Source organism: Triticum urartu, chromosome 5A, assembly GCF_056163025.1.
Source record: "Triticum urartu cultivar PI428250 chromosome 5A, HENAU_Tu73, whole genome shotgun sequence".
NCBI classification, from domain to species: domain Eukaryota; kingdom Viridiplantae; phylum Streptophyta; class Magnoliopsida; order Poales; family Poaceae; genus Triticum; species Triticum urartu.
This window is the reverse complement of record NC_141877.1, coordinates 116083919-116097470: the sequence shown is the minus strand read 5'-3', so window position 1 is coordinate 116097470 and position 13552 is coordinate 116083919.

Below are 13552 nucleotides of genomic sequence, written 5' to 3'. Positions count from 1 at the left end.
CGCCCTCTGCGGGGCTGGTTGGTGGGGCAACGGTTCGATTGTTGCCCCCACTATAAAAGGGGGTCCCCTTCTTCCCCGTTGACTACCTCTTCCCCCTCAAGCTCCATTAATGCTCCAAGCTCCATTTTCGCCCGATCTATCTCTCTAGCCAATCAAACTTGTTGATTTGCTCGGAAGTGGTTGAGAAGGCCTCGATCTACACTTCCACCAAGAGATTTTCGATTCCCCCACCTATCCCTAGCGGATCTTGTTACTCTTGGGTGTCTGAGCACCCTAGATGGTTGAGGTCACCACGGAGCCATAGTCCATTGTGGTGAAGCTTCGTGGTATTGTTGGGAGCCTCCGATTAAGTTGTGGAGATTGCCCCAACCTTGTTTGTAAAGGTCCGGTCGCCGCCTTCAAGGGCACCAATAGTGGAATCACGGCATCTCGCATTGTGTGAGGGCGTGAGGAGAATACAGTGGCCCTAGTGGCTTCTTAGGGAGCATTGTGCCTCCACACCGCTCTAACGGAGATGTACTTCCCCTCAAAAGGAAGGAAATTCGGTAACACATCCTCGTCTTCACCGGATCCACTCTTGGTTATTTCTTACCTTTACTTGTGCAAGCATTTTAGTGTTACTTCTCTTGCTTGCTTGTTTGTTTGTTGTTATTGCATCATATAGGTTGCTCACCTAGTTGCACATCTAGACAACCTACTTTGATGCAAAGTTTAATTTGGTAAAGAAAAGTTAAAAAAATTAGTTGCCTATTCACCCCCCCTCTAGTCAACCATATCGATCCTTTCAATTGGTATCAGAGCCTCGTCTCTTTATTAAGGACTTTACCGTCCGAAGAGTATGGTTGATACCGTAGACGGTGTGGAGGAACACTCCGGTGCGAATCCGATCTCGTCTACGGGCCATGGGGGAACCTCGGTCTCTTGTGAGGAGTTCAATGTGGCCTTGGAGACATTGAAAACCTCCATGAAGACCGAGGTTGAAAGCATGTTTACTAAATTCCTTGAAGGGCTTAAACTATCCACCGCACCGTTGAAAGTGGGTAATCCCACCGACAAGGTGACGGATGCTACCTCCGATAAGGGAGAAGCTAGTAGCGAAAAGGCTCCTTCTTCTAGTGGTAAGAATGGCACCAGCATCTTTGCTCATGTGGAACCACCACTTGTTTATGGTGGACCGGTTCCTTCCACTCATTTGAATCATGCCGGTCCTCCCCCTATGATTGTGAAAAATGAGGACTTTGATTCTTGGGCTTACCGCTTTAAACGTCATTTAAATCATGTGAACACTAATCTTTGGAGAATCATTGAAGAAGGTTTCTATCCGCATGATCCAAGAAACTTCGCTCCTCGAGAAGCCGTGGATAATCAATTCAATGAGAATGCCCTCTTCATCATTCAAGATGCAATTCCACCCGAAGATCTACCTCATCTTCGGCCCTTCGCCTTGGCCAAAGACGCTCCAACTATGAAGTGGTGCAAGATGAGGCCGATGAGTTTGCAATGAAAGAAGATGAAGAACCTCGTGAGCTTTATAGGAGAGTAACCAAACTCGCGGTCTCACTCCGAGATCACGGGAGGACATGGATGACAATTGGGTCAAGCGCAAATTCCTCAAGGCAATGATGCCCTACCACAAGGCCATGTCCTCCGTCATTCGTCAAAGGCCGGACTTCCACACTTTGACCTCAAGCGAAGTGTTGGATGAGTTTGTGGCCATGAACATTTTGGACAAGACCGCCGACAATGCGGCGCTTCGTTCTCAAAGGGCAAAGAAGCCCAACCTTGCATTGAAGGCCAAACTCTGCGTTGAAGAAGAAGAAGAGGAAGAAGAGGAGGGCAATCCCGAAGATACAAAGTATGCATATCATGAACACATGGCACTTGCTTCAAGGCAATTTTGGAGCAAGAAAAACTCAAGGCCAAACTTTAACAAAAACAACTCAAGTGGCACGAAGAGCAAGCAACGTGTAAGGACTTGCTACAATTGGGGCAATGTGAGTCATTTTGTTGCGGAGTGCCCATATGAGAAGAGGGAAGACAATGGTGGCAAGCTCATCCTAAAGGACAAGGCCAAGTCGTTCCCCAACAAGAGCAACTTCACCAAGAAGACTCCCCCCAAGGCATTGGTGGTACAAGAAGAGTACAATGAGGATGATGACGATGATGAAGATGGTGAGTCGGTTGCCATGGCCTCGGTTGCCATTGCGACGACTCCACGGGTGTCTCTCTTCGACTCACCCAATGAGAGCATTACCGCCAAGTGCCTCATGGCTAAAGCCACCAACAAGGTAACCTCCAACATCAAAACTACCATCATTAATCATCCTTATTCAATGGATAGCATTGATGAACATGAGGGAGCTAATGTGGAGGTGAATGAGTTTTATGCCTTTATGGGTAAACTTAAGGGTAAATCCAAGAAGCACTTTGTTGCTCTCTTGGAACAACTTGGTGAAGCCAATGACATGATCGAGGCTCATGAAGATACCATCTCTAAGATGGAAGGGCATAGTCATGACTATGCCGATGAGATCTTGGATCTTTCCAATGCTCTTGAGGAAGAGCGTGGTCTTCGTTTGGCTCTTGAGGAGTCACACAACGTTCATCATCCTAAGTTAAAGAAAGATTTTGATCATGTTCTCATTGTTTCTCGTGTGCTAAAATCCGAGAAGGCCGAACTTGAGGTTGATCTTGCTAGACTCAAAGAGGAGTTTGATCTACTTGACAAGGCTCACAAGGTTTTGAAGGGTGCTCATGCTAGCCTCAAAGAGTCTCATGATCAACTTCAAGTAAAGCTAACCAAGGAAAAAGCCACTTTTCCTCGTATGATGTTAATTGATAATGCAAATGGTACTAACCCGTGTTGTGAGCATGTGCATCTTGTTGAGGAGAATTCTAAGCTAAAGGTGCAACTTAAGAAATGTCTTGCATCTTGAATACAAGGCAAGAAGAACCTCAATGACCTCTTGACCAACCAAAAGGGAGTTGTGGCTAAGGAAGGGATTGGGTACATGCCCGAGTCCAAGAACAAGAAGAAGAATGACAAGACCAAACGACCTCCTCCTCTCATGCAAACCTTTGTGAAGGAGGGAGAGAGTGCTTCCAAGGAGAAGAAGAACAATGCAAAGGGTGGCCGTGTCAAAAAGGGCAATGCCACTCCTCCCATCAAAGCCGGCGACTTTAATCCTTCTTATGTGTTATGTCGGGCTAGTGATGGGCATGTCTATGCCAAATTTGTTGGTTCTCCTCATGAGTACATTGAATGGTCTATTAGGGTTCCTAAGACCCTTGTTACTAACATCAAAGGACCCATTACAAAATGGGTACCTAAAACCAAGCATTGATCACTTGTAGGTGTTTGCTTCCGGTGGGGGATCATGGTTGCTCGATAGCGGAGCTACAAATCATATGACTGGAAGCAAGGACTTGGTGGTGGACGTGCACGAGATTCCATCTATGCCCACCAATGTCGAGTGGGGTAACGCCTCATCTTCTAAGGTATTGGGACTTGGCAAGGTAGTCATCTCTCATGATCTCACGATCGAGAAGGTCATGCTTGTTGAGTCCCTTGCATACAATTTACTTTCCGTTCGTCAACCTGCAATCATGGGCTTTGCCACTTTCTTTGATATTGATACCGTGGCCCTCTTGTGGAGCAAGACTCTTAAAGTAGCCTTTGTTGGGCATGTCGAGAACGGTCTATATGTGATTAACTTTTCGGAGCGACCCACTAAAAGCGCGACATGCCTAATGGCTAAAGTTGATGTGGGATGGCTTTGGAATCGCCGTTTAGCCCATGTCAATATGAGATCTTTGCAGAGTCTTCTCAAGGGGGACCATGTCCGTGGACTAACGAATGTTAGTTTTGCTAAAGATCGTGCTTGCAGTGCTTGTATCGAAGGAAAGCTACATGAGAAGGCTCACCCTCCCACGACTATCATTTACTCAAAGAGGCCTTTGGAGCTCCTTCACTTGGATCTCTTTGGGACTCCATCCTTTGATAGTCTTGGGGATAGGAAGTATTGCTTGGTGATTGTGGATGACTACTCAAGATATACTTGGGTGTATTTCTTCAAGAGGAAGAGCGGGACCCAACAAACCGTCATTGACTTTGCAAATGAAGCACAACGTCAACACAATGCAAAGATCTTGACAATAAGAAGTGACAACGGCACCGAGTTCAAGAACTACACCTTGGATGAGTTTCTTAGTGATGAGGGGATCAAGCATCAATATTCCGCACCCTACACCCCTCAACAAAATGGTGTTGCGGAGAGGAAGAACCAGACATTGATGGATGCGGCAAGGACCATGATGGCGGAGTTCAAGTCTCCGTACAACTTTTGGGCCGAAGCCATTAACACCGCATGTCATTCATCCAATCAGCTCTACCTCCGCAAGGGCTTGAAAAAGACTCCATATGAGATACTCACCGGTAACAAGCCCAACCTCAAGTACTTTCAGGTGTTCGGGTGTAAGTGTTTCATTCTCAAGAAAGGTGTTCGGTTGTCTAAATTTGAAGCTAGAGCTTATGAGGGCATATTTGTTGGTTATGCTACAAACTCTCATGCTTACCGTGTCCTCAATAAATCTACGGGACTTATTGAGGAGACATGTAACGTGGAGTTTGATGAAAATAACGGCTCCCAGGTGGAGCAAAGTGGCACTTGTGATGTAGGTGATGAAATTCCTCCTCAAGCCATAAGAAGAATGGGTGTTGGCTTTATCCTACCCATTGAGGAACCCCTTGTCGCTGAAGGAGAAGGACAATGCTCCACTCAAGTGGAGCCATCACCAACCCAAAGCCCACACTTTTCTGAAGAATAACATGAAGGCCCTCATCCTCAAGAACAAGACCAAGGGCAAGATCATGCTCAAGACAGTGTTGACACACCAAGTGATGCCCAAGGTCAAGTTCTCTCCTCTGAGGAAGTTCAAGAATAAGAACAAGCTCAAGACGATGCTCAAGATGATCATGACCACTTCTCGTCTCACCCCCTAGGAGGAATTGGAGCGTCGTGCCGCCAAGGTTGCTTCCAAGCTCTCCACCAAGGATCATCTCATGAAAAATGTGCTTGGAAGCTTAAGAAAGGGGTAAGCACTCGTAGACAATTAGCAAACTATTGTGAGCATCACGCGTTTGTCTCATGTGTCGAACCCCACAAGGTCTATGAGGCGCTCGAAGATCCGGATTGGCTCAATGCCATGCATGAAGAACTCAACAACTTCGAGCGCAACAAAGTGTGGAGATTGGTGCCAAGACTGACGGGGAACCACAATGTCATTGGAACTAAGTGGATATTTAAGAACAAGCAAGATGCCCATGGGATTATCATTCGCAACAAGGCTCGTTTGGTAGCACAAGGCTACTCCCAAGTCGAGGGTATCGACTACGGTGAAACCTTCGCTCCCGTTGCTCGTCCTGAATCCATTCGCATGTTGATTGCATATGCTTCTCATCATAACTTTAAGTTACAACAAATGGATGTGAAGAGTGCTTTTCTTAATGTTCTTATTAATGAATTGGTTTATGTTAAGCAACCCCCCGGGTTCGAGGATCCCTACTTTCCCGATCATGTGTATCAACTCGATAAGGCACTCTATGGCCTTATACAAGCCCCACGTGCGTGGTATGACCACCTTACCGAGTTGTTACAAGACCGTGGTTTTGAAGTTGGGCTAATCGACCCCACTCTTTTTACTAAGAAGGTCAAAGGGGAGTTGTTTGTGTGCCAATTATATGTTGATGATATTATCTTTGGTTCCCCTAACAAAGCTTTCAATGAGGAATTTGCCGCTCTCATGACCTCAAAGTTCGAGATGTCTTCCATGGGAGAGTTAAAGTTCTTTCTAGGGTTCGAAGTGAAGCAAAGAAGAGAAGGAATCTTCATCAACCAAGCCAAATACACTCAAGACATGCTCAAGAGATTCAAGCTAAGTGACGTCAAGCCAGCTTCCACTCCAATGCCCACCAAGTGCCAACTTGACATAGATCCCAATGGTAAAGCGGTGGATCAAAAGGCATATCGCTCCATGATTGGATCCTTGCTTTACCTTTGTGCATCTAGACCGGATATCATGTTGAGTGTGGGAATTTGTGCATGTTTTCAAGCCGCACCTAAGGAAAGTCACTATGTGGCGGTCAGACGAATCTTTCGATATTTGGCTCATACCCCAAACTTTGGCTTATGGTACCCAAGAGGAGAAAACTTCAAGCTTGTAGGGTATTCAGATTTCGATTGGGCGGGAGACAAAGTGGATAGGAAGTCCACTTCCGGAGGGTGCCAATTCCTTGGTTGCTCTTTGGTAAGTTGGTCTTCCAAAAAACCAAAATTGTGTGTCTCTCTCGTCCACCGAACCGGAGTATGTAGCGGCCGGTAGTTGTTGTGCACAACTCTTATGGATGAGGCAAACTTTAAAGGATTACAGTGTCATTTGTGACAAAGTGCCTCTTTGGTGTGAAAATGAAAGTGCCATGAAGATCTCTCTCAACCCGGTGCAACACTTCAAGACGAAGCATATTGAGATTCGGTATCACTTCATCCGGGATCACATTAGGCGAGGAGAGATCGAGCTCAACTATGTCAACACTCATGATAACCTTGCAGATATTTTTACGAAGCCCTTGGATGAAGCAAGATTTCACGAGTTAAGGCATGAGCTAAATATCATTGATTCGAGCAATGTGACTTGAACCTCTGCACACCCCACCACACTCAATTTGTTGTCTAGTTTAGATGTAGGCATGAACATAGGGGGATTGTTGTTCTCTCAATGAACTCGCCCCCCCCCCCATTATGCATAAATTGGTCAAGTCTTTCACATTAGCCATTGTTGATGGTACTTGTGCTTCAAAGACGAGTTTTGGTCATGGGCCCAAGGTTAAAATCTTCGCGGCGCCATATCTCTTGACTCAAACATAGGTGGCCTCGGCCACCGCCTCTCTTGAAGAGGTGTGTCTTGGCCTCTTGCTGGTGTGTTCTCTCTTCTTCTTGCCTTTTGTTCTCTTTTTTTCGAGCTAATCCATGTTGTTTAGTTTCCGTGGTGTGCTGGGCGGTACTACCGCTGGTGGTGCGCGGTACTACCGCTCATAAGCGGTACTACCGCCCCCCAGCACGGTACTACCGCTGCGGGACAGGACCAGGGGGTTATATCGGGGCAGGGGGAGGTTTCTTCTCCCCCATACCCATTCGCTTTGCTCCCTCGTTCCTCTTCCTCTCTCCAGCCACGCACCGCCACGGGAGGGCTCCGGCGGATCGTCGTCTCCGGGGCGTCCCTCTCCATTTCCTTCGGTGGAGTCGATCCCCACCTCGTTCTCTTGCCATGGATGCCGGTATTGCTCCCGTTCCTTCTCTCCTTTTGTCTCGTTTTCAGATCTTGCTTCTTAGGGGCAATGGTGGTTGCATCTCTAGATTTTTGGCTAAATCTAGGCTTGAGTAGGTTGGAGAAGGCAACTAGACTATCTAGATTAGAGTTTGGTAGGAATATTTTCGAATTTGGCAGGCCGGTAGTGCCGGATCCAACCACGGTAGTAGGGAGCTGTTGTTTCCCCGCCTTGAGCGGTACTACCGATCTCTTTGGAGCGGTACTACCGCTTGGCCTCGAGCGGTACTACCGCTCTCTTTGGAGCGGTACTACCGCTTGGGCGGTACTACCGCGTGCATGTCACGGTACTACCGCTACCTGCCAAGTTCCATCATGTTCCTGCCATACCTTGATCCTTTTGTTGTGTTTGTTGGCTTATGCTCGTTCTTTCTGGTTGTTTTGCATGTTCTTGTGTTTGGTTCCAGGTGATGATCATTCTGAGCAGCAGGTCCGTCGTGTCAACCCTGGGCGTGCAACGTCAAAGCGCTACCGCACCTCTGAGCCAGCAGGTGGTTCCTCTAGCACTCAACCGCCACCAGCAGGCACATCCGCAAGTGCACCTCCACCACCCCAGCAGTCGAAGAGATCCGCCAACAAGCCAAAGGGAAAGACTGTGACTGAGATGACTGCCAAGGAGTTTTGGGAAAAGCGTCGCCGCAACCCCTATGAGGCGGACCAAGATCCCACTTTGGTTAACCGCCCATTCTAGAACCGCTTTCAGTTTGCCATCTATTTTGATGTGATCAAGGCCAAGAAGAATCTCTATGTTGATGTTCGCCCCATCGACACTGATGCCATGGAAAAGGACCCTAAGTACTTTGGCAAAGCCCTTCAGATGTGTAATCAGCTGAACATTCTCATAATCATGCAGTTCAACAAGGATTTCGATGCAGATTTGGTGGCTCAATTCTTTGCTACCGTTCATCTTGGAACTGATGCCGACAGGACTCTGACTTGGATGACCAATGGAAAGTTGCTTTCTGTCAAGTGGAAGGCCTTCATGGAGTTACTTGATGTGGAAGATCGCGGGCTTGAGACTCCAGTAGGCTTCCGCCCTCACCGCAATACTACATCCACTCACAAGCAAGCCCTTTGGCCCTACTGCACTGTGAAGGTTCACCCAGTGACTAACAAGGAAACCTATGAGCTGTCTACGTATCTGGACATTCTTCATCGTGTCTTCCGTGAGACTCTCTTCCCTCGCATCGGGAATCTGGATATGGTCCACTCCTATCTTATGGACATGCTTCTTTTCTGCCAGCATGAGAAGGAAGAAAACACTGGAGAGAGCCTGGACATTTCTCATGTTATGTGGTCTGAACTTCTCTCTATCGTTTCTGAGCGCAAGTGCCCGATATATGGTCCATTCATCATGAGGCTCATTGAGAAGGCCTGGGCACATGTCTATCCCAGAGTGATGCTGGAAACTGGAGACTTGGTTTCTCATGAGATCAAGCGTCTGAGGAAGAAGGACAATTGGGGCACCCCAGCGCCTAAACCCGGGGGTCCGTCTACTGCTGCTGCTGCCATGGAGACTGAGGGTGGGGCTTCCACTGATGATCACGAGGAGGACTTTGGGCCCTCTAGTGCAGAACCTTCTTGGGCAAAGAAGCTTAAACGCAAGATGAAGAAGCTTTTCTGCATGGAGTCTCATGGTCAGTACATGACTCATGTGGCGGAGAAGCAGGCCAGGGTGCACCACAAGGAGCTCATGCGTCACCTGGGTGCAACCGTTGCCAGCGGTTCTGAGGGACAGATCACTGAAGAGGAGGAATGGATTCACCAGCATTGCCCTTGGACCGATTCAGACGTCGAGCAGTTTCCGACCAACGACGGAGATGCAGATGATCACGCTGAGATGTGATGTTCGAGATCCTCAACTTGCCATCAACTGGAGTCGTAGCGTCGCTCTTTGCCCTTTTGGTGTCTCGATGCCAAAGGGGGAGAGAGTTTAGGGATTTGTGTTGTTGTCGTGCTGTGAGTGTGTCTTTGTGTCTTGTGTTTTCTCGTGTGTTCTCTCGTTGTCTTTGTTTGGTTTGGTTTGGTGCCTGTGAGACCTAAGTTCTAGACATATGGTTTGAGACATATGCTCCCTATCGCTACCTTATTACTTATGTCTATTATGTACTGTAGTATCTTATGAGTTGCATGCTTGTCCTGTTTTATACCCTACTCTCATATATCATGAGCTTAGAATTGTTGGACTATAAAATATAGGGGGAGTGTTGATCCGGATGTGTGTGTCTTGCATTCCAAAGGCTCCACTAACTAGGTGCACACATTCAGGGGGAGCCCGTCTATATTTTGTAGTTCTAAGTATTCTTACTTTTATATCTTTTCCTTGTGCAAATCCCTAGTTGTCATCAATCCACCAAAAAGGGGGAGATTGTTGAGGCATATCTCTTTCGATGTGGTTTTAGTGATTGATGACAACGTGTTTGCGGACTAATCGTGTGCTTTGAGTATTTCAGAGATTCATCCTTGGCACGAGACGATTTCTTCCCCTCGGAGTGTCATTCAAGACGGTGTAGCTCTTTCGTTTCTCTTTCGGTGGACTAGTTGCGTAGAGGGCACCGTACTATCAAGAGGGGGTCCGCTGGGGTATTGCTTGGGTGGAATCAACACGTACACATCCGCTTCTCACCCTCAAAGCTCTTTCGCTTCGATGGAGAGATCTTTTCTCTCTTGTGTGTCTTGTCTGGGTCCCAGCGGTAGTACTGTGCTACCCAGCAGTAGTACCGCTGAGGGTCACAAGCGGCAGTACCGCTCCGTAGCGGTAGTACCGCCGGTGACTCCGCAGCTGTACTACCGTTGGCCTGCCTGGCCCTACCGCCTCGACTTCAGCTTCAACGGAGAGATCTTCTCTCTCTTGTCTGGGTCCCAGCAGTAGTATCGTGCTACCCAGTGGTAGTACCGCTGAGGGGTCACAAGCGGCAGTACCGCTCCGCAGCGGTAGTACCGCCAGTGACTCCGCAGCTGTACTACCGCTGGACTGTCTGGCTCCTACCGCCTTGACTCGAGGGCTCCTTTTCTCGTGTCGGGTTTTGTGGCACTAGTTGCGGCAGTAGAGGCGGTAGTACCGCTTCGCAGCGGTAGTACCGCTCTGGCTCCAGGTCCCCTTTTCTCTCCTCTGCGCGGCAGTACCGCTAGCTGGAGCGGCAGTACCGCTGGCTCAGAGGTAGTACCACCCCCAAGCGGTACTACCGCCCTCTGCCGGGATGGTTGGCGGGGCAACGGTTGGATTGTTGCCCCCACTATAAAAGGGGGCCCCCTTCTTCCCTGTTGACTACCTCTTCCCCCTCAAGCTCCATTAATGCTCCAAGCTCCATTTTCGCCCGATCCATCTCTCTAGCCAATCAAACTTGTTGATTTGCTCGGGAGTGGTTGAGAAGGTCCCGATCTATACTTCCACCAAGAGATTTTCGATTCCCCCACCTATCGCTAGCGGATCTTGTTACTCTTGGGTGTTTGAGCACCCTAGACGGTTGAGGTCACCACGGAGCCATAGTCCATTGTGGTGAAGCTTCGTGGTATTGTTGGGAGCCTTCGATTAAGTTGTGGAGATTACCCCAACCTTGTTTGTAAAGGTCCGGTCGCCGCCTTCAAGGGCACTAATAGTGGAATCATGGCATCTCGCATTGTGTGAGGGCGTGAGGAGAATACGGTGGCCCTAGTGGCTTCTTGGGGAGTATTGTGCCTCCACACCGCTCTAACGGAGACGTACTTCCCCTCAAAAGGAAGGAAATTCTGTAACACATCCTCGTCTTCACCGGATCCAGTCTTGGTTATTTCTTACCTTTACTTGTGCAAGCTCTTTAGTGTTACTTCTCTTCCTTGCTTGTTTGTTTGTTGTTATTGCATCATATAGGTTGCTCACCTAGTTCCACATCTAGACAACCTACTTTGATGCAAAGTTTAATTTTGGTAAAGAAAAGTTAAAAATTGTTAGTTGCCTATTCACCCTCTCCAGTCAACCATATCGATCCTTTCAGTTGGGAGCCTCCAATTAAGTTGTGGAGAGAGCCCCAACCTTGTTTGTAAAGGTTCGGTCGCCGCCTTCAAGGGCACCAATAGTGGAATCACGGCATCTCGCATTGTGTGAGGGCGTGAGGAGAATACGGTGGCCCTAGTGGCTTCTTGGGGAGCATTGTGCCTCCACATCGCTCCAACGGAGACGTACTTCCCCTCAAAAGGAAGGAACTTCGGTAACACATCCTCGTCTTCACCGGCTCCACTTTTGGTCATCTCGTCCCTTTACTTTTGCAAGCTTACTTGTGTTACTTTCCTTGCTTGCTTGTGTGTGTTGCATCATATAGGTTGTTCACCTAGTTGCATATCTAGACAACCTACTTTAATGCAAAGTTTAATTTGGTAAAGAAAAGCTAAAAATTGTTAGTTGCCTATTCACCCCCCCTCTAATCAACTATATCGATCCTTTCACGGGGCCTTAGCACGACGACTTCCCGACTGTCTACTACAACAAGTTGTGCCCGACTCCGGCGAGGGAGGGGTGATGACGGCGGCGCGCCTTCGGCTCGCTTCAGTGATTGTAGTCGTCGCTAGGTGGTCTACGGATCTGGATGTAATTTTTATTATTTCTAGTGTTCGTTGTACTGCCATGATAGAAGATGAATAGATTGAAAGTTTTCTCGCAAAAAAATAGAGTGTGAGTACATTTTGTGCAGTCTGATAGGAAGATACAGATCTACTCGACTACAATCATCGAAACAGAAAATGTACAACACGAAAGTCATGTGAAACAACGAGATGGACCTAGGGGTCAAAGCAAATTTCAGACGGTCAGCTGTGTGCGGCGAATTTGCCGAAATTCATCATAAAAAGCTCCAAACATGAATACAATATTATACATTTACACTCAATGAAACTACAAGCCTATCACCTGAATGGAATGATAACCTAGATGTGCGTCTTTTTAGAACATGTGCAAACCCACTTTACACCCATCACCGGAGCCATATGGGTTCGCTAGATTGCGTCTCTTGGTCTAGCTGGCTGGAAACGGTCGATTCAAGTGTTCAAGGTTTACGCGACCCTTTTCGCAAAAAAAAGTTTATGCGGCCCAAGGGTTTGGTGCAAGACACACAATTAAACGGGTCAAATTATACCGCGCAGGCCTAGTTAAACTTCATAGTTCATACAAGCTACAAAACACACCATGCATGGCACTAGTAGCAGTCCACCAATCTCTCGTGTTGATATGGGCCTAAGTGAACACGATAGAAGACGAGTACATAATTGACTGAACCAAAAATAATCTTTAGGTGACTGACGTGTAGCAAACACAAATATTTACTTATAGGTCAAAAATCTTTTTTTTAAATTATAGGTCAAAGATCTTTAGCACTTTATCCAACGAGAACTGGATAAATAAAACCACAGCACACTTCTCTACTATCTCACAACATTGGCTCAACTGCATAGTTGATGAGGGGTGGGCCCAGGTTTTGAAGAATGCGTATTCAATTTTTGAAACATTCTTTTGGGAGTCTATACCCTCACGATTATAACTGATTTTAACACCGCATTCAGTACATGTATGCAATGTAATCATATACCAAAATAAGAAGCCAATTAGGCAGATTAACTCACCCTTGTACAATTGTACTTTTTATGAGCAAACATTGAAAATTTTGTTCTTGGACAATGGAAGAAGTACTGAAGTATGAAGAGCGACAATGCAGGGCGTCCTCTCGAACAATCCTATGCAGCTCGTCGGGCGCCTGCACTGTGCGGCCGCACAGCCGCCGGCCATCTGCACCTGCCTGCTGCAGCCGCTGTGCACCCCTGCCGCGTGATCAACCCTACCTCGAGTCGGCGGCCGTGTGCGACATTGGGATTTGGGGAGCCGAGCGAAGTGGTGCGCAAGTTCTCTACGTGTGCGTGAATGCGCGGTGGATCACTTCTGCTTGTCTTCATGTGCGAGTGATCATGCCATCATGGTTGTTTCATTACTAGAGGGAGTAGTTTTTTTTTTTTTGAGGATCAAGAGGGAGTAGCTAATTAGCTATTCATGTACTGGGCTTGGGCCATGTGGGGTGTGGAGGAAGAAAACCACGTGGGCTGAAATGCGTGCACATGTGGGCTGAAATGCATGCACCCATCAGATTTTTTGTTAGTTTTTTCTCTTGCGCATATGCACATTATACACTGTATATATCTATTTTTT